Below are 20,945 nucleotides of genomic sequence, written 5' to 3' on the forward strand. Positions count from 1 at the left end.
CAATTCAATCCTCTTCACAACTCGATAATCCCCAGTATAGAAATGAGAAATCAGAAGCAAGAAGAAACTGAGAAGCTTGCCTGAGTGAATGAAGGAGACAGGTTTTGAATTGGTCACAAAGCCCATACTCTTACAAGCTTTATTAGGCTTCTCTTAAAATGAGGAAACATCTTCTCCATGAATCCTAGTGTTTAAAGACAATACCGAGAACATCAAAGAACCAACCTTTCTATCTAAGGCGTTATCCTCCCAGGAATTAATTATCTCTGTTTTTTTAAGATCTTGCCTATAAGCAGATATTTGGGAGGACTCACCCATGAACAACACATTTTCACCTGATTGGTTCTTTCTCTGCACTTTAACAGCCTGCATTCTTGGTCTGGAAAACTATGTGATAAAGTACTGTTCATGCAAGCCCTTGGGTATCAAGAGCTGAGGCGTGAAAGACTCTAAATGATGCAACCATGGTGTTTCATCCAGGTGGAGTATCCCTAAGGAAATTTACTCACCGACTGAGGTCACCAGAGGAGGTTGAGATACATATAGGTTCATGACTATTATATCTTGAGTAACTGACTGCTTAATCATTATAAAATGTCTTTCTTGGTCTATCGCAACAATTTATGGCCTACAGTTTATTTTGTCCTATATTTGTATTGCCTGTTCTTTTACCTCTCTTTTTGCTACTTTTTCCATAATATATATTTCTTGCCACTTTCACTTTCCACTTATCTGTGTCTTTGAATCATGAAGCTTGTAGAGAAAATATATATGAATCACGATTTTGTCCATTCTGCCAATCTCTGCCTATTAGTTGGAGTGCTAAACCATGTGTATCTTATATAATTACTGGTAAGACAGGATTTACATCTTGCATCCACTCCCGCTAGTCCTCTCCCCTGTGCCAGGTCTATAAAATTCTGGGAAACTTTTGTTCAGGGCTCCCTCAACAATGAGATGACTCCCATATCTGTGCTAACCCACCTGACCCCTGACTACACAATGTTTCACAGGGGATAATGGAACAGGGGGAAGTTGATACTTACTCTGGTTTTAGCCTGTCACTTATACTATGTCAGCAAATGATTAAGGCTGCTGCTTTCATTTGTGGCTTATTAATTTATTCACTCCTCTGTCATCTGACAACTCCATTCTCTCTTCCACTCAGCTGAGCCCTTGAGTCTATATATAAAATTATGATATCTGTGAATGACGATGGTCTTATATTTTATTTTCCCATCTTTATACCTTTCATTTTAGATTCCTGTCGTATTGTACCAGATGGGCTTCCCAGATGGTGCTAGTGATAAAGAACCCACCTTCCAATGCAGGAGATCTAAGAGATGCAGGTTTGATCCCTGGGTCAAGAAGATCTCCTGGAGGAGGGCATGGCAAGCCACTCCAGCATTCCTGCCTGGAGAATCCCATGGAAAGAGGAACCTGGTGGGCTATAGTCCAGAGGGTTGCAAAGAGTAGGAAATGACTGAAGCGACTTAGCACATTATATTGGATAAGACCGCCAATACTATATTAAATATAGTATTTAATATATCCAATGCTGTTTTAAATTTCTGAGACTTTTCAGAAAACCATGCCCCAGAAATCCATAGATTCTACCCCCTGACTCCTGGTCAAGCCATTACATTAAAATCATTCATAATTATTTATCTCCTGCACATATCATTTACAGAACAGAAAAAAACAGATGGACACCTGCCAAACTGCTAATACATGGTGTCATCAAATGAGGTGTGGGCATTTTTAAAAGAGGCATTTCAGTTAACCAAATATTTCACCACACACTTGTTCATAAGGATGCATGAGTTTGGTAACTGTTTTATCTCCTGCCACCACTAAAATTTAAACTTTATGAAAGGTATCAATATATTGATTATATAACAATTCTTTTTTTATTATATAACAATTCATAGATTGTTAACTAATTCTAGTTCCTCCTCTAACAAATCAGCTATCATCGGATGAATATCATGGGGAGATTTTAATTCAATTTCCTAACATGTTTGATCATCAGCATCAGTATTGTCACAGATTTCATTGAAATCAAATTAATCCTACCAGTTATACCTTTATTAATCCAAAAAACAGGTACATTATGATTTATTTATTGGCTCCCTTTTTAGTAACAATTATCTTTCTATTATTTGAATTAATTTTCACTCAGATCCCCCCATTTGATATAATCCAGGGTTCCCCTTATCTTCCAGTTATCTCAGGCCCATTTTGCAGACTCTATTACAAATCCATTGGATACTTAGTAAGAATCAGTACAGTCCATCTGATGCCACTACATTATAATCCACTTCTCATTCCACAAGGAACACCACTCTTCATTCTACTCATTGAATGGATTTAAATTTTCCTCTTCAGTGAATTGGTTTTTATGCTGCTACTTACCAGATTGAGAGATGGCTTTTCACTCTTGAGCCACCATTTACAAATAATACTGATTTTAGTCATCCTCCAATAACTGATCATAGGGAGGGACTCCTTCAGCCATGAGGTTTAGATATTCTGCTGCTGCTGCTGCTAAATCGCTTCAGCCATGTCCAACTCTGTGAAACCCCATAGATGGCAACCCACCAGGCTCCGCCATCCCTGGGATTCTCCAGGCAAGAATGCTAGAGTGGGCTGCCATTTCCTTCTCCAATGCATGAAAGTGAAAAGTGAAAGTGAAGTCGCTCAATCGTGTCCGATTCTTCGCGACCTCATGGATTGCAGCCTACCAGGCTCCTCCATGGGATTTTCCAGGCAAGAGTACTGGAGTGGGGTGCCATTCTTCAGGAGGCTCTAATAAAGGGCTTGAAGGCAAAGCAGCCATTGCTCATACATGCAATGACTGATTGTAATACTAAGAAAAGTAAGTCAGAAAGAGAAATATAAATACCATACGAATCACTTATATGTGGAATCTAAAAGATGACACCAAAAAACGCGTGGCTATATGTATATGTATAATTGCTTCACTTTGCTCTACACCTGAAACTAACACAACATTGTAAATCGGCTCTAAGCCAATAAAAATGTTAATAAAAAATTAAACATGACACAAATGAACATATCTACAAGGCAGAAACAGACTCACAGACGTGGAGAACAGAGTTGTGGTTGCCAAGGGGAAGGTGGATGGGGAGGGAAGGAACAGAATGGGAGTTTAGGATTAGCAGAGGTGAACTGTTACAAACAGGATGGATAAACAAGGTCATACTATTTAGCACCAGGAACTATATTCAATATCTTGTGACAAATCATAATGGAAAACAATATATATATATATATATATATATATATTCTGAGTCACTTTGCTGTACAGAAGAAATTAACACAGTATTGTAAATCAACTAAATTTCAATCAAAAATTTTTAAAAAGAATACCCATAGCTTTTTTTCTTAGCTATAATTGTGTCACATGCCTATCCCTAAGTTTATCACTAGAAAGGAGAAAAACAGACATAATTACTTAAATTAATTCAGAGTCACACTATGAACTGGGGTTGGACCACAGTTTCCCCCAAACACATGGCGAACTGGCACCAGAACAAAGGGAGCTTTGGTTGAAAAAAAAAGATGAGAAATAACTACTCTGTGGACAACTAACACTGTCTGCCATACCTAATACGCCTCTATTAATTCTATTAATTACTCCCTTCTCACTCCTGATCTATAACTTTCTCTCTCCTTCCCTTCCCCCTCCCATTTCCCTTCCCTTCCTCCTTCCTCTTCTCTTCCTCTCTCCCAATTTCTCACCCTCCCTCATCTCCTCTCTTTTAGTGCTTCCCACTGGTATTTAAACATGACCAACTTTCTCCCATTTTGAAATACAGTCATCTTCAATCCCATATCCCAAGATAGTACCTAAGTACCTAATTTGATTCTAATCAACCTATGAGGTACTGTTATCTCTTTATAAGATAGGGAAACTGAGGCACAGAGAAGTTTAATAACTTAGCCAAGATTACACAGCTTAACCAGGATTTAATAAATGATGATCAATAGTATTATAGTAGTGGAGAAATGCAAAATTTTCTCTCAACTTATTTCAGGAAATATTTTTTATGCATAAAGCACTAATGGATAATTTTATATGCTATTTTTTGGTGTTACTCCCAATAACCCCTATTTATTTAAGCTGTACTTAAGCTGTTTTCCAGGTTCTGGTAAGTTCCATGACAAGCATAAAATCTTACAGTAAATAGAATTGATTTTCAATACCTAGGTTCATGTCTTTGGTATATTATTTCTCTAGGACTCCACCATGTCTCATTGATATAGAGTATATCCCTGGTCCTAGGTATGAATATCTGCTCAGTCTTCCCTTCTACTCTGAAAGCATCAGGAAATTTCCAGAATGAAAACTCCCAACAGAGTGCTTAGGAAGACATCCCAGATGGGGGCCAAATGTGGAAAGGAAGATGAAAAATATTCTCTTTACTCAACGGTCCTTTCTGGTCAGTGCTACACAGGGGGGTCTGTCTGAGGAATATGTCCTTCCTGCCACTGGTGCTAAAAGCAAAGCCTCTAAATAATGCACAGCTGGTCTGAATCACCACCTCCTCCCCACCCAATCCCAGTGCACGAAACTCATCACAGAATCAACGTCCAGTGCCCTACAACAACATAATTGTTAGAGCTCAAGCTTAGAAATTAGACCAGCTTGTGTTTCAATTCAACGTCTACTTATTAGCTTGTAGGTCTTGGTCAAAAGATACTCAAAGTAAGCATCAGTTTTCATTTACATAAAGTAGGATTAATATATCCCACATGGAGATTATGTGAGAATTAGATGAAACACCACATGTAGCACTGTGATGTAAATACAGAGCTCATTATCTGTTAGTTCTCACCGCATCCACATTTCCTGAATCTCCTACAGCCTTTCTAGGACTCAACTACACTGTCAGATTTTTTAGTGAGAGATGGCTGAACATCCATAGATTTCTGAAGTATAATGACTTATGAATCAGTATTCAATACTTTAAAACTTAACCTTCCTTCTCTCTTAATTTTTGTATTAAGAAATTCTACCAACCAGATTCTACCAACCGTAAGAATAAGGAAGCCATGTATATGAGTTGAGACAATTCTTTGCAGAAACTTGAATCAGTCAAGCCATGTGCTCTATACAGAAAGTGACAACAGACACCAGTGAGCTTTTGCTTTACACCAAGCACCGCTGGAAGCACTTTACATGTGCTCACTCATAGAAACCCCACAATATCCTGTGGCACATACTCCTATCGCCCTCTTCTTACAAGTGTGAGAACTCAGGTATAAAGAAAGAGGCTGAGGAACTTGCCCAAGATCATATAGTTAGCAAACAGAAGAGGCAGCAAAACTCTTACAGTTAATCGTGATTCACTATTCTATTACTAAAAGCAGTTTCTCTAGCCTGGCAGTTGCTCAGTCGTGCCTGACTCTTTGCAATCCCAAGGACTGTAGCCCCCTAGGCTCCTCTGTCCATGGAATTCTCCAGGATTGGGTTGCCATTCCCTTCTCCGGGACACCTTCTCAACCCAAGGACTGAACCCAGATCCCCTGCATTGCAGCACATCCTTTATCGTCTGAGCCACTCTAGCCTGCATGCCTTTATCTACAGGGCATTAGCAGTAGAATAGCAGTTTTGCAGGGACTTAGGTATTTCCACATGTTATCTTCCTCAATCCCTCCTACAACTCTGTGAGACAGGTATGAATAAAGCTCTTTTGGTGATGGACAGGGAGGCCTGGAATGCTGCGGTTCATGGGGTTGCAGAGTCAGACACGACTGAGCGACTAAACTGAACTGAACTGATGAACACTAGGGAGCTCATGCATCCATTATCCCATGACAGGACCTTCTGTGCCTTGGGTCCCAGAGTCCAAGATCATTTTCTAAACACACTCATAGAAGGGCTGCAAACCCAGCCCAGATGCCTCTCCCTCGTCTCCTTAATCACAGATGCTGTGGCCACAAGAGAGAATGGATTAACTGGTTTGGCTGCCATCTTGGTTGAAGTTGCTAGTTTTAATCCTCTGGGAGTTGAGAGATCAGAGACTCTCTAACTCCTTGCACTTGAGTAATACTTTTTGAGATATTTCCCTATAACCACACTTGAAAGTGTTGGTAAAGATGAACCCAGGAAGACCATATAAGCGTAACCATCCCCGGATCACAGAAGCTGTGTGGTGTGTTTTTGTTTTGTTTTGTTTTGTTTTGTTTTCTTGACACCATGCGCTCAAACTCTTAAAGATCAGCCTTCACTTGTATTCTAGTTAAAAGTAGGGTAAACTGGGCCTGTCATTCATGGCTGACTTCCAGGAGGAAGAGAATTTTGAGCCAGTCTACTGCTGCTAAGTCTCTTCAGTCGTGTCCAACTCTGTGTGATCCCGTAGATGGCAGCCCACCAGGCTCCCCCATCCCTGGAATTCTCCCAGTCTGAACAGTAGTAAAATGCAGAAGCCAAAGTAGGCTGGCTGCCAGGTGTGGGACAGCCATGCACAACGCACAGATATCACTGCCCTCATGGTGCTGACTTCAGTGTTTTGTTTTGGGCACTTTGTTTTGTCTTTTCATTTTTTATGGGCTTCCCAGGTTGCTCAGTGGTTAAGAATCTGCCTGCCAATGTGGGAGATGTGGGTTCGATCCCTGGCTGAGGAAGATACCCTGAAGGAGGAAACGGCAACCCATTCTAGTATTCCTGCCAGGAAAATCCCATGGACAGAGGACCTGGCATGCTACAGTCCATGAGGCCGCAGAGTCAGAGACGACTGAGTGCCTGGTCACCCAAAATATATTTAACATAATCAGATCAGATCAGATCAGTCGCTCAGTCATGTCCGACTCTTTGCGACCCCATCAACTGAAGCACGCCAGGCCTCCCTGTCCATCACCAACTCCCGGAGTTCACTCAGACTCACGTCCATCGAGTCAGTGATGCCATCCAGCCATCTCATCCTCTGTCGTCCCCTTCTCCTCCTGTCCCCAATCCCTCCCAGCATCAGAGTCTTTTCCAATGAGTCAACTCTTCCCATGAGGTGGCCAAAGTACTGGAGTTTAAGCTTTAGCATCATTCCTTCCAAAGAAATCCCAGGGCTGATCTCCTTCAGAATGGACTGGTTGGATCTCCTTGCAGTCCAAGGGACTCTCAAGAGTCTTGTCCAACACCACAGTTCAAAAGCATCAATTCTTCAGCGCTCAGCCTTCTTCACAGTCCAACTCTCACATCCATACATGACCACAGGAAAAACCATAGCCTTGACTAGACAAACTTTTGTTGGCAAAGTAATGTCTCTGCTTTTGAATATGCTATCTAGGTTGCTCATAACTTTCCTTCCAAGGAGTAAGCGTCTTTTAATTTCATGGCTGCAGTCACCATCTGTAGTGATTTTGGAGCCCAGAAAAATAAAATCTGACACTGTTTCCACTCTTTCCCCATCTATTTCCCATGAAGTGATGGGATCGGATGCCATGATCTTCATTTTCTGAATGTTGAGTTTTAAGCCAACTTTTTCACTCTCCACTTTCACTTTCATCAAGAGGCTTTTGAGTTCCTCTTCACTTTCTGCCATAAGGGTGATGTCATCTGCATATCTGAGGTTATTGATATTTCTTCCAGCAATCTTGATTCCAGCTTCTGCTTCTTCCAGCCCAGCGTTTCTCATGATGTACTCTGCATATAGGTTCAATAAACAGGTTGACAATATACAGCCTTGACATACTCCTTTTCCTATTTGGAACCAGTCTGTTGTTCCATGTCCAGTTCTAACTGTTGCTTCCTGACCTGCATACAAATTTCTCAAGAGGCAGATGAGGTGGTCTGCTATTCCCATCTCTTTCAGAATTTTCCACAGTTGATTGTGATCCACACAGTCAAAGGCTTTGGCATAGTCAAAAAAGCAGAAATAGATGGTTTTCTGGAACTCACTTGCTTTTTCTATGATCCAGCGGATGTTGGCAATTCGATCTCTGGTTCCTCTGCCTTTTCTAAAACCAGCTTGAACATCAGGAAGTTCATGGTTCACATATTGCTTAAGCCTGGCTTGGAGAATTTTGAGCATTACTTTACTAGTATGTGAGATGAGTGCAATTGTGTGGTAGTTTGAGCATTCTTTGGCATTGCCTTTCTTTGGGATTGGAATGAAAACTGACCTTTTCCAGTCCTGTGGCCACTGCTGAGGTTTCCAAATTTGCTGGCATATTGAGTGCAGCACCTTCACAGCATCATCTTTCGGGATTTGGAATAGCTCACCTGGAAATCCATCACCTCCACTAGCTTTGTTTGTAGTGATGCTTTCTAAGGCCCACTTGACTTCACATTCCAGGATGTCTGGCTCTAGGTCAGTGATCACACCATCGTGATTATCTGGGTCGTGAAGATCTTTTTTGTACAGTTCTTCTGTGTATTCTTGCCATCTCTTCTTAATATCTTCTGCTTCTGTTAGGTCCATACCATTTCTGTCCTTTATCAAGCTCATCTTTGCATGTAATGTTTCTTTGGTATCTCTGATTTTCTTAAAGAGATCCCTAGTATTTCCCATTCTGTTGTTTTCCTCTATTTCTTTGCATTGATCACTGAAGGCTTTTTTTTTTTTTTTTAAACTTTACAATATTGTATTAGTTTTGCCAAATATTGAAATGAATCCGCCACAGGTATACCCGCGTTCCCCATCCTGAACCCTCCTCCCTCCCCTACCCTCCCTCTGGGTCGTCCCAGTGCACCAGCCCCAAGCATCCAGTACCGTGCATCGAACCTGGACTGGCGACTCGTTTCATACATGATATTATACATGTTTCAATGCTATTCTCCCAAATCTCCCCACCCTCTCCCTCTCCCACAGAGTCCATAAGACTGATCTATACATTGGTGTCTCTTTTGCTGTCTTGTACACAGGGTTATTGCTACCATCTTTCTAAATTTCATATATATGCGTTAGTATACTGTATTGGTGTTTTTCTTTCTGGCTTACTTCACCCTGTATAATAGGTTCCAGTTTCATCCATCTCATTAGAACTGATTCAAATGTATTCTTTTTAATGGCTGAGTAATACTCCATTGTGTATATGTACCACAGCTTTCTTATCCATTCATCTGCTGATGGACATCTAGGTTGCTTCCATGTCCTGGCTATTATAAATAGTGCTGCGATGAACATTGGGGTACATGTGTCTCTTTCCCTTCTGGTTTCCTCAGTGTGTATGCCCAGCAGTGGGATTGCTGGATCATAAGGCAGTTCTATTTCCAGTTTTTTAAGGAATCTCCATACTGCTCTCCATAATGGCTGTACTAGTTTGCATTCCCACCAAGAGTGTAAGAGAGTTCCCTTTTCTCCACACCCTCTCCAGCATTTATTGCTTGTAGACTTAGGGGTCGCAGCCATTCTGACTGGTGTGAAATGGTACCTCATAGTGGTTTTGCTTGTGGTTTTGAGTGTCCAAAACATTTGGATCCAGACTCCTAGGAACCAAAGAAGATATCTATAGGCTGAGCACAAGCTTATTAAGAAAAAAATTTGAAAGAGCTAACCTCAGGGAATTGCTACTTCAAATCAACTTTTATTTATTGCTGATTTTATGGTGTTTGCAATTCCTAATTTTTCTACTTTAACAGTGTGATATTTCCAGGACTTTAAGTCAGGATAGATCTCAGGTCAAGTGGCTCTTTTTAATACACTTCATCTGGGCACAAGAAGGACTGACAAATCTATAGTAAGATGACATAAATGTAAATTTCCTCCAATGGTTAGGCTTTTTTCCCATCACTTTCTTTTGAAGCCTAACACTTCGGAAGGTGTCAGACTAAAGAAATTTGTTATCTGAGCTGAGATGTGTGTGCCTCACTCACATAATGATATGAGCCAATAAAGCAAACCTAAAACCCAGTCCATGAACTCAGCATTATTTAGGAATTCTCTGTCAGCAGTCATTTTCAAACCATTAAGTAAGGGAAAGGAAATTTCCATTTAAGATAAAAAGTGAATAAACCTTTAAAGCAGCAATTGTTGATGGGTCAACGATCGCTACCCCCAGGCAAATTATTCTCTACAAGTAACACCTTGTTATGAAATGATCATGTCACTTATTTCCCAAATGCATCTGGAGAGGTAAGCACAACCTGTGGTTTCTTTATCACACTTTCTCAAGGTGATACTTTGTTGTTGCTGTTCAGTCACCATGTCCAACTCTTTGCAACCCCATGGACTGCAGCACACCAGTCTTCTCCGTCCTTCAACATCTCCCAGAAAGTGCCCAAGTTCATGTCCATTGAATCCGGTGATGCCAACCATCGCATACTAGGGTATTCAAATTACAGGTGAGTTAGGTTTAAACACTTCAGTATTCATGCCTGGAGAATCCTGTGGACGGAGGAGTCTGGTGGGCTGCTGTCCATGGGGTCACACAGAGTCAGACATGACTGAAGCAATTTAGCATGCATACATGCATTGGAGAAGGAAATGGCAGCCCACTCCAGTGCTCTTGCCTGGAAAATCCCGGGGACAGAGGAGCCTGGTGGGCTGCCATCTATGGGGTCACACAGAGTTAGACACGACTGAAGCGACTTAGCAGCAGCAGCAGTAGGTTTAAACATCCATTTCTATTGTCACAGATTTTTATAAGTAGTGACCAAGATACTGAGAAAAGGAGTCACACAGAATATTATCTCTTTTATTAAATTATTTTTCTTATTATAAAGGTAATATATTCTCTTTGTAGGAAATTCAGGTCAGAAAAATTTAACAAAGAATACAAAATTTATCTTAAATCCATAATCCAAATAAGCATTATTAGTCTTTAGAGCATTTCTTTTAGGTACTTTTCTATGTTTATATGTCATTTTGGACCATTTAGATCATAATAAAGAAGTTGTCTAGTATCTTGTGTTTTCTACTTAATATTATGTTGGAAGAATTTTTTCACACCATGAATTTTTCTTGTAAATAACCTCTATGTTCACCTGATATTTCATAACTATAATTTGCTTAATTTTTCCTCTTTATGTAGATATTTGAATTGTTTTCACTCTTTCATTATCTTACAAAATATGAAATATAGCCTGTATGTGCAGTTTTTGTCCATAATCTTTATACAGAATAGATTCTGAAGAATAAGGAGTACTGGATCAAGGGGATGACCAATTATAAAGCTCTTATTATACAAAGTCAAACTTCTTTCCAGAGTATTTTACATCAAAACAGTACTAATATAATTATCATAAAGTTCTGCTCATTTTCCAATTTAAAGTATTTCACTGTTTTTAAATTGCTTTTCCTTGATGGCTTATGAAATAGGGATTTTTTTAAGGGATCTAATGTTTTTTCTAAGAATTTTCTTTTTATTAAAAAGTTTTGTTAATTTTTATAATTGTGTAGGTAGAACATTTTTTTGTAAAAACTACATCTATGATAATAGTTATCTATCATACTTGTTGCAAAGAGTTTTCCAATGTGTTCTATACCTTTATGTAGTTAAATCTGTTCGCTTTGTCCTAGTTTTTATACCACTGACTTTTGCTTAAAATGCTCTTCCCCACCTAGATATATATATATATATATCAAATTCTTTTGATTTTCTGTTTTTGAAGAAATCTGCTTTATTGAAAGTCTTTAATGCATGCTACCCTTTTTTCTCTATCTCATTTTCTTTTTATTTGGTGATGGCATAAAAGATAAGCTTTATTTGAAAAATATCTATTCAGTTGTTAAAAAATCTTTTATGAACTACACATAATATTTCTTCAAATTTTCTTTAAAAATAATGCCCTTTTACAGTTTGACCATATTTGCCTCTTACTGAGCTTGTCTGCTCATTTATTTCATTCATTTTTTAATATAAAGTTATTTATTTTAATTTGAGGCTAATTACTTTACAATATTGTAGTGGGTTTTGCCATACATTGACATGAATCTGCCACAGGCGTACACATGTTCCCCATCCTGAACCCCCTCCCACCTCCCTCCCCATCCCATCCCTCTGGGTCATCCCAGTGCACCAGCCCTGAGCACCCTGTCTCATGCATCGAACCTGGACTGGCAATCTGTTTCACATACAACAGTATACATGTTTCAATGCCATTCTCCCAAATCATCCCACCCTCTAAAAAAAATTTGAATTCATTTATAGTCTACTAGTTTTCTGTTATTTAATATATTGATTTCTGCAGTCAACTCTTTCTGAATACAATTAGTTGCTTTTCTAACCTCTTGAGTTGATTACTTAATTCACTTATTTTCTCTCTTTATTTGTGTTCTTTCTAAATACTAACTATAATAATCAAGTATTTCAAGGATAAGAATAATGATATGTCTGTTTCTTCACTTTTATACTCATCAAAAATTTGGAATATGTGGAAAGTTATGCATTTTACTTTTAGCATAGCATGTTGACCTATATAATAATAATATTCTTCAATTCCTCCATACCATCTGTTATTTTTCTTAATTTGTATATGAGAAAGTTTAGATGTAGTAAGACTAAGGTCGGTACACAACATCACATAGCTGCTAATCAGTGGAAACAGAATTTAGGAATACCTGACTGCACAGAAGCACATGCTGGTAAACAAATTGTAATGCTTGTTTTCTTGCCTTAAAAGTACCTGTGTTCTAAAGAGGTCTAGAGAATTTTTCATAGTCTTCCCTAAACAGCTTGATTTGCAAAATTCTTCTGAAACCTAAACACGATAAAAATTCTCCAACTATAAAGAAAGCTAAGCGCCAAAGAATTGATGCTTTTGAACTGTGGTGTTGGAGAAGACTCTTGAGAGTCCCCTGGATTGCAAGGAGATCCAACCAGTCCATCCTAAAGGAGATCAGTGCTGGGTGTTCATTGGAAGGACTGATGTTGAAGCTGAAACTCCAATACTTGGGCCACCTCATGTGAAGAGATGACTCACTGGAAAAGACCCTGATGCTGGGAAAGATTGAGGGCAGGAGGAGAAGGGGATGATAGAAGATGATATGGTTGCATGGCATCACTGACTCAGTGGACATGGGTTTGGGTAGACTCTGGGTGTTGGTGATGGACAGGGAGGCCTGCGTGCTGCGGTTCATGGGGTCACAAAGAGTTGGACACGACTGAGTGATTGAACTGAACTAAGTGAATCATAATGTTTCAAATAAAGCTGGGGGATATTGCATTGCATCGTGCTATTTTATCCTCTTCAGAATAATCTTTTTTCTTCTTGTGTGATGGTATCTTAGAAAGTTTTATTTGAATGTAATATAAACTCACAAATCTAACCACTAGTTATACCTCAAAAGTGAAAGTGAAGTTGCTCAGTCATGTCCGACTCTTTGTGACCCCCATGGACGGTAGCCCACCAGGTTCCTCTGTCCATTGGATTCTCCAGATAGGAATACTGGAGTGTGTTGTCATTTCTTTCTCCAGGGGATCTTCCCTAGCCAGGGATTGAACCAGGGTCTCCTGCATTGCAGGTGGATTCTTTACCACCTGAGCCACCAGGGAAGCCCTCAGTTATACCTTGTTAAGAAGTATACCTTAGGTAAAGAAGCTATACCTTACTGGAGCCTTAAGGATTCAATCAGTTCAGCTTTTTCTGAGGTGCAACTACATTACCCCTAATTTTGAGTTGAATTTACCCGATGTTTTATATTCACCCTGAAACAAGTTAAAAGTAAGAATAATAAATTCTGCAGCTTAACCTCATCAGCACAAGTGACTAGAGAAGGGAAACAAGGGAGTAAATTCTCATGAACTCAAGCCTCTGCTCCTTTGTATGGGTTCTCTTTTTATTCCTCTTTTCCTACAGGAGAAAATACATGAGCATTTTGGGGGGAATACCCATCAATGTACAATTATAGAAAGATGACTGAATGTCAACAGTGATAAAACTGTGGTTGTGTATATGAATGTGTATGTGCATGTGTGGGTGAGTGGGAGTGTGTGTGTGTGAGAGAGAGAAGACAGTTATGTGTTCATTTTGTGGCTAATAATAATATGGCCCAACTTTAAGTCTTGGGCTTATCTACTTGATGTTTTTATCAGTCTTACAAAAAATAATTCTGAGAAAACTTACTAAGATTGGTCTAAATTGATCCTCACAATTGTGATCCCTGTGCTATTCTCAGAGAAATCAGTTATCTGAACACCAGACTGGATTCAAGGAGAAAATGAAGAATGTGACGGAATTCCTCCTGTTTGGCCTGACACAGAACGCAGATATACAGAAACTCTTGTTCGCTCTGTTTACCCTCCTCTACTTTCTCACTGTGGCAGGCAACCTACTCATCATTGTGACAGTCACCACTAGCAGAGCCTTAGGTTCCCCCATGTATTTATTCCTGTCTTTCTCGTCCTTCATAGACCGCTGCTGCTCTTCTACCATGGCACCCCAAATGATATTTGACTTACGTGCTCAAAAGAAACCATCTCCTTCGGTGGGTGTATGACTCAGCTCTTTGCAGAGCATTTCTTCGGAGGAGTTGAGATCATCTTGCTCACGGTGATGGCCTATGACCGCTTTGTGGCTATCTGCAAGCCCCTGCATACGCCATCACAATGAACAGGCAAGTGTGTGGCCTCCTGGTGGCCATAGCCTGGGCTAGAGGATTTCTTCACACTCTGATTCAAATTCTTTTTATAGTCTGGTTGCCCTACTGTGGCCCCAGCATCATTGACCATTTCATCTGTGACCTTTTCCCTCTGCCAAAACTCTTCTGCACGGACACTCACATCTTTGGTCTTTTTGTTGCTGCCAACAGTGGGCTGATGTGTATGCTCATCTTTTCCATTGTTATCACCTCCTACGTGCTCATCCTTTGCTCTCTAAGAACACGCGGCAGCACTGCAGAACAGCAGAGAGCGCTCTCCACTTGCACCTCCCGTGTTACTGCAGTGGTCCTGTTCTTTGTACCCTGTATGTTTGCGTACCTTCGGCCCACGATCACCTTCCCTATTGATAAAGCGTGGCTGTGTTTTATACCATGGTAACACCCATATTAAACGCTTTAATCTACACCCTCAGAAACTCAGAGGTGAAAAATGCCATGAAGAAGCTCTGGAGCCAAAGAGTAACCTTGGGTAACAATTTTTGTGAGTAGAGAAGATAAAACAAAATCTATTCATGTCTTAAGAACAAGTGTGACTAATAGAAAGGATAATGATTTTGAAGTTAAAAGGTATGACTTTAAGGATATTATTCACCCCTTGCTTTCTGGACTCTTTAATGATTCATCTTTCATAAAATGTCACAATTTGATTAAATGATGACTAAAGTTCTTCAATTAGAAATTTCTTTGCTTCTATAAATTACTACTAATCAAGGGGACATTGTTTTAAAAAAATTATTACTTTTTTTCAGGGTTTTTTTTTTTTTTTTTTTTTTTTTTTGCTACACTGAGTCTTCGTTGTTGCACACGGGCTTTCTCTGGTAGCAGTGAGTGAGGGCTTCTCTCTAGTTGAGGTGCTCGGGCTTCTCACTGCAGCTGCTTCTCTAATTTCAGAGCACGGGCTTTAGGTGTGAGGGCTTCAGCAGTCGTGGTGCCTGGGCTTTTATAGTTGTGGCACACAGGTTTAGTTGCTTCTCAGCATGTGGGATCTTCCCGGATCAGAGATTGAACCCATATCCCCTGCGATGGCAAGTGGATTCTTAACTGCTGGACCACCAGGGAAGCCCCCAAAGGGGCATTGTTAATCAACTTAAAGAATCACAGAGGCTGGAAAAACTTTGAGTTACTGTATTCAGTAGAAGCATTCTCTGTAAAGCTTCAGATATAGAGTGTATAACCAATAGGCCAAATAATTAAAATATCTAAACAATAAGTCCTAACATCCAAGTATTTTTTTAATGAGGTTTTAATCCAAAGTACTGTAGGCAAGGTAGAGCTATTATTGTGAGAGATAATGACCAATGAGAAAAGAATGAGTTTTGAGAAATGAGAGTGACATAAAGACAGGACTCATTTCAAAATTAGTACCAAGTGCTGCACAATTCCAGGGGCACCCTGTACAGTATAATCTGGGCTCTTCTCAAAATGAATTATTTTCTATGTCTAAAGCTAAGAAAGGATATAAAATTCTTCCAGGCACAACTGTAGAGCCATCTTGCACACAATTTCCCAGGCAGTGTTTTGTGGAGAACTGTTTTTGTAAAATATATTCAAAATAGTTTTGGGGGGGCGCCGATTTGTGCTTTAGCTAATGGATAGAGAAGTATCCGGTACAAACAAAAATTAACTTGGTGATAGGTGAGTAATCAAGTCAGAAAGTGTGCACATTCAAATTTGAATGGGAAATTTTAGACCAATTGCAAACCAATGAGATGGAAAATCATGTGAGATATAGACAGAGTGCAAGTTCAGGATTCATTTGTTGCACAGCAAAATGGTCCTATCCTGACTAGTTACATTGAACCATTTCATCTTTTAAAAGACTTATAAATATCAAGGAGAGAAAAGGTTTCCATCACTTTTGCAATTATCTTCATTCTCTAAGCACAGAATGAATAAATGTCCATCTTTACAGAACCAAGTCTAAATAGAGCATTTTCTTCAGTGTAATGCATTACATTAACTGAAGTTTCTAAACCAGAAATTCATACACCATCATGTCTTTCCCTCCACCAGAGATATAAGGCGATCTTGAAGAAAATTATTAACTAGCTATTGCTGCTCAGTCAGTCAGGTCTGACTATTTGTGAACCCAAGGGCTGACTGTAGCCCTCCAGGCTCCTCTGTCAGTGGGTTTTCCAGGTAAGAATACTTAAGTGGATGGCCATTTCTTCCTCCAGGGGATCTTCCCAACCCAGGGATCTAACCTGAGTCTCCTGCAGCTCCTGCATTGGCAGTCAGATTCTTTACCACTGAGCCACCTGGGAAGCCCATTATTAACTAGGAAGGAGCGCCAACAAAAATTTCATCTCTAACGTGAACCATATCTTCAAAACTTGTTAAGCAAATGTTCTGGCTGTTCCAAACAGTTCCTTCTTCCAACACATTCTTTTTAGTATATGTTCTAAATTTTCACTGATTTCCTATAAACTTTATCCCCACAAAATGTCCATGTATCTCAGGAGGATGCTATGCTCCCCACTTCTCAGGAAAAACCAGGACCAAAACAGAATCTTTCTCTTAATCTCAAGCCTCCTCATCAATAATTGTATCCATATCACCTTTTAGCCCTCTGTTGCAAGCTATTAATAGATATGCAAGGGTTCCTATTTAGTTTTAATGTAGCTATGTGTGTTCTGCATGCAACTGCCTTCTCTCTTCTTAGAAATCTTAGTTTGTTAACTATCAAAATTTTAACCTTTGGTCATTAATCTTTATGCTCTAACCAAACCGCCATTCACATGCAATCTGGGGTCAAAACAAGGAAACAGTACCTTTGGCTCCAATCTATGTGATCACTTAAATCCCTTCTCAGTTATTCCTAACCTCATCCCTACTCTTCCTTCTCCCACCAAATTCTCATTATTAGCTTATTTCCCTTTCTAATAATCCTTCCTTCTATAAATTAGGAGACAAGCTCTTCCTATTGAATTCTCAATCTCTTTGCATGATTTCACCGTTCTATCAACTACCAGATTACACTCAAATTGTCCTTGTTGTTTTTCAGTCACCAAGTCATGCCCCCCTCTTTGAGGCCCTATGGACTGACCTGAAGTATGCCTGGCCTCCTTGTCCCTCACTATCTCTCAGAGTGTCTCTGGGTCTTGATAAATCTAAGGGATTGGGTCCCAGAAGAAAAAAAAATAAGAATGATAACAAAAGCAGTTTCCTTCTGATCTTCTCAAAATCAATGATCAATCAGAATTGTAGTTATTCTGTGTCGTTGCTAGGAAGTTCCCACTATGGGTCAGTCATCCTGTGTCTGCTGGCATCCTCCTCCCAGGACAAAACCCCAACCAACCAGTCAAGCTGATGGAATCCATGTTCTACATATGTGAATAAGTGTTTCTCTAAATTCCCAAGGACTCTGACATTTTCCCCAAAGACAGTTTTTCAATAGGGCATTGTTCTTTGGGTAGGGAGCATAACCATTCCTGCTCCTGATCAATTCCTTAGGTAGAGGAACAACCTGAACCCAAAATGCCCAGTTAATTACATCACTCCAGATAATTCCTGACAAGGTTGCAATCAACTCCACATCAGAGTCTGAAAAAGAGGAAACAGAAGCAAAGTTCTCCTACTTACAGTGCTTTTTTTCATTTTTATACAGGGGTATTCTACAAAGAAGTTTGACTGAGTGTGATTTTCTCAGTCACTTCTGAACAGAAGCATAATCCTTTACTTTATGTCCTCAAGATTCCCCATCATAGAGTAGGAAGCAAACTGCTATTCTCCCAAACAGATTATGATATATTGACACCTGGATTGTCATGAAAAAAAAAGTTATATAATGATGACTAGGACGTGGGGGGGGGGGAGGAATGATAAATTATTATTTAATGAATATGGAGTTTCAGTCTGAGAAGGTGAAACATTATGAAGATGATTGGTGAGGTGTTTGTACAACAATGTGAAGGTATTTAATGCCACTCAAGTGTGTACTTGGGTGTGAGAGTTGGACTGTGAAGAAGGCTGAGCGCCGAAGAATTGATGCTTTTGAACTGTGGTGTTGGAGAAGACTCTTGAGAGCCCCTTGGACTGCAAGGAGATCCAACCAGTCCATTCTAAAGAAGATAAGTCCTGAGTGTTCTTTGGAAGGACTGATGCTAAAGCTGAAACTCCAGTACTTTGGCCACCTCATGGGAAGAGTTGACTCATTGGAAAAGACTCTGATGCTGGGAGGGATTGGGGGCAGGAGGAGAAGGGGACAACAGAGGATGAGATGGCTGGATGGCATCACTGACTCGATGGACGTGAGTCTGAGTGAACTCCGGGAGTTGGTGATGGACAAGGAGGCCTGGCGTGCTGCGATTCATGGGGTCGCAAAGAGTCGGACACTTTGCAACTGAACTGAACTGAAGTGTATACTTAAAATGGTAAATTTCATTCTATACATATTTTATGACAATTAAAAAAAAATCAGAGAGTGGGCCAGACTGAGAGTGAGGGTGACCGCTAACAGAAGCAACATCATTAACTGTCAAGAACATGAAAGCATTGCTTCTCTCTCTGCTCTGAATTTCAGGAATGCATCAGTTTGGTTTAAAGTTAAAGGTAGGTGAGAAAGAAAGATGACTCTGTGCAGTTCCAGCCAGCTCTTCACTCGAAGCTGAGGGAGAGAAGACTATAGTGGAGTGTCCTTTTTGTAGTTTCTATTCTTTCCCTCTGGATGTCTCTATACACGAGTGCTTGGCTGAGCGTGACTTTTTTCAAAGTTTACTCTGAGAAAGCATGGAGAGCAGTAAAATCGCTATACATCCCAGTGGTTCCCTCTGTGTGTGGCAAAGCTACAAGCTCTATAATACATCATGAGGCTGTCACCTAGGTACTCATCCCAGAGATAGTTTATATGTTCATGGCTTTTAAATTACTCGAGGTCTGGGAGCTGGGAACCTGCTAGTTAAGTCTCCTCGGTCAGTCACTAATACACATGTCACAATGTCTGAGGGTAATCTGGCCCAGACTGGCATTTCTACTCTCAGGGTAACCATATAGTACCAAACACTCATGTTTTCAGAGAGAAATCCATTCTCTGAACTCTGACCTATGCCTAAAACCACCCCATATATCCTTTGGCAAGGTCACCAACATCAAAATGAGCAACAAAATCCTAATATCAAGCTTTGCTCTTATCTTACCTAAGTTTCATTCTAAACTATAGCCAGAAGTGTGTGTGTGAGTCAGTCATGTCTGACTCTTTGTAACCTCATAGACTGTCACCCACAAGTCTCCTCTGTCCATGGAATTCTCCACGCAAGAATACTGGAGTGGATAGCCATTCCCTTCTCCAGGGGACCTTCCCAACCCAAGGATCAACAACATCTCCTGCATTGCAGGCAGATTCTTTACCACCTGAGCCACCAGGGAAGCCCACAGCCAGAAGTATATTTTTAACCAAAGCTCAACTGCATTTCTAAAGCTGGTCTCTAATGTTGTTTGTGAGAGTCAAACAGGAGCAAAAAAAAAGTCCGTGGCTGATGCTTTAGCAAAGATTCCAACAGAGCCAATTACTAATCCTCTGAGGACTTGGGAGATTGATGTATTACCAAACCCTGAGCTTTTTTGAAAGTCTATTTAAACATTTCTCTAGAGTCAATGAAGAAAGAATTACAAACAAGGGCCTTGAAGTAAATAACAGCCACAGAGCCATGCATCAACAAGGTGAAGATCTGTTTGGGAGACCCTGCTCCCAAGGTTAGTACGAGTTAGAAGAATGGATTAAATCAGAAATAAAAGGAGTTCAATCCCTGGGTTAGGAAGATCCCCTGGAGAAGGAAATGGCAACCCACTCTAGTATTCTTGTCTGGAGAATTCCACAGATAGAGGAGCCTGGTGGGCTACAATCCATGGGGCTGCAAAGAGTTGAACACAACTAAGTGACTAATACTTTCACTTTCACATACATTCCACAATTTCATATGCAAGTTTCTTCTTACTTTGAAGAATCAAATTTGAATAATTTGATGTATACATTTGAATAATATATGTTTTGAAGATGCATGTATAATCTCATAAGAATCCTGGAAAGTGAGTTAAAATTAAATCTGAAAGCTATCAAAGTTTCCTAATTCAAACAGCTTGTTTTCTGAGTAAATCCAGAAAATGGGAGAGTTGTCTAGAGACATAAGAATTCTACTGTCCTCCTTGTTAGTTGACAGTCTATTTGCAGCTGTGGGGCAAATGCCTGGTGGGAAGAAAGCGATGTCTGGATTTAATCTACAAACTGAGGAATCCACAACCAACTGATCCAAGTTAGTGATAGGTAATTCTCTTCCCCAAAATTTAAGATGGTTAACTTAGCCAATTTCATTTCACTGAAATAATATTTGTGGTTAGATTCTGTAAATTGAAACTTAGCCTTTCTCTCTAAAAATGAATTTGGAC

General features: G+C 39.9%; 1 protein-coding gene and 1 pseudogene across 1 annotated transcript in view; one reads left to right on the forward strand and one right to left on the reverse strand.

Moving 5' to 3' along the window:
• LOC113905304 (olfactory receptor 4C12-like) overlaps nt 1-20,945 on the reverse strand; it is a 179,764-nt gene that overhangs the window by 39,480 nt on the left and 119,339 nt on the right. The window lies entirely within an intron of this gene.
• Nucleotides 13,422-15,270, forward strand: LOC113905303 (annotated as a pseudogene).

The sequence above is a fragment of the Bos indicus x Bos taurus genome, chromosome 15, assembly GCF_003369695.1.
Source record: "Bos indicus x Bos taurus breed Angus x Brahman F1 hybrid chromosome 15, Bos_hybrid_MaternalHap_v2.0, whole genome shotgun sequence".
Classification (NCBI taxonomy): domain Eukaryota; kingdom Metazoa; phylum Chordata; class Mammalia; order Artiodactyla; family Bovidae; genus Bos; species Bos indicus x Bos taurus.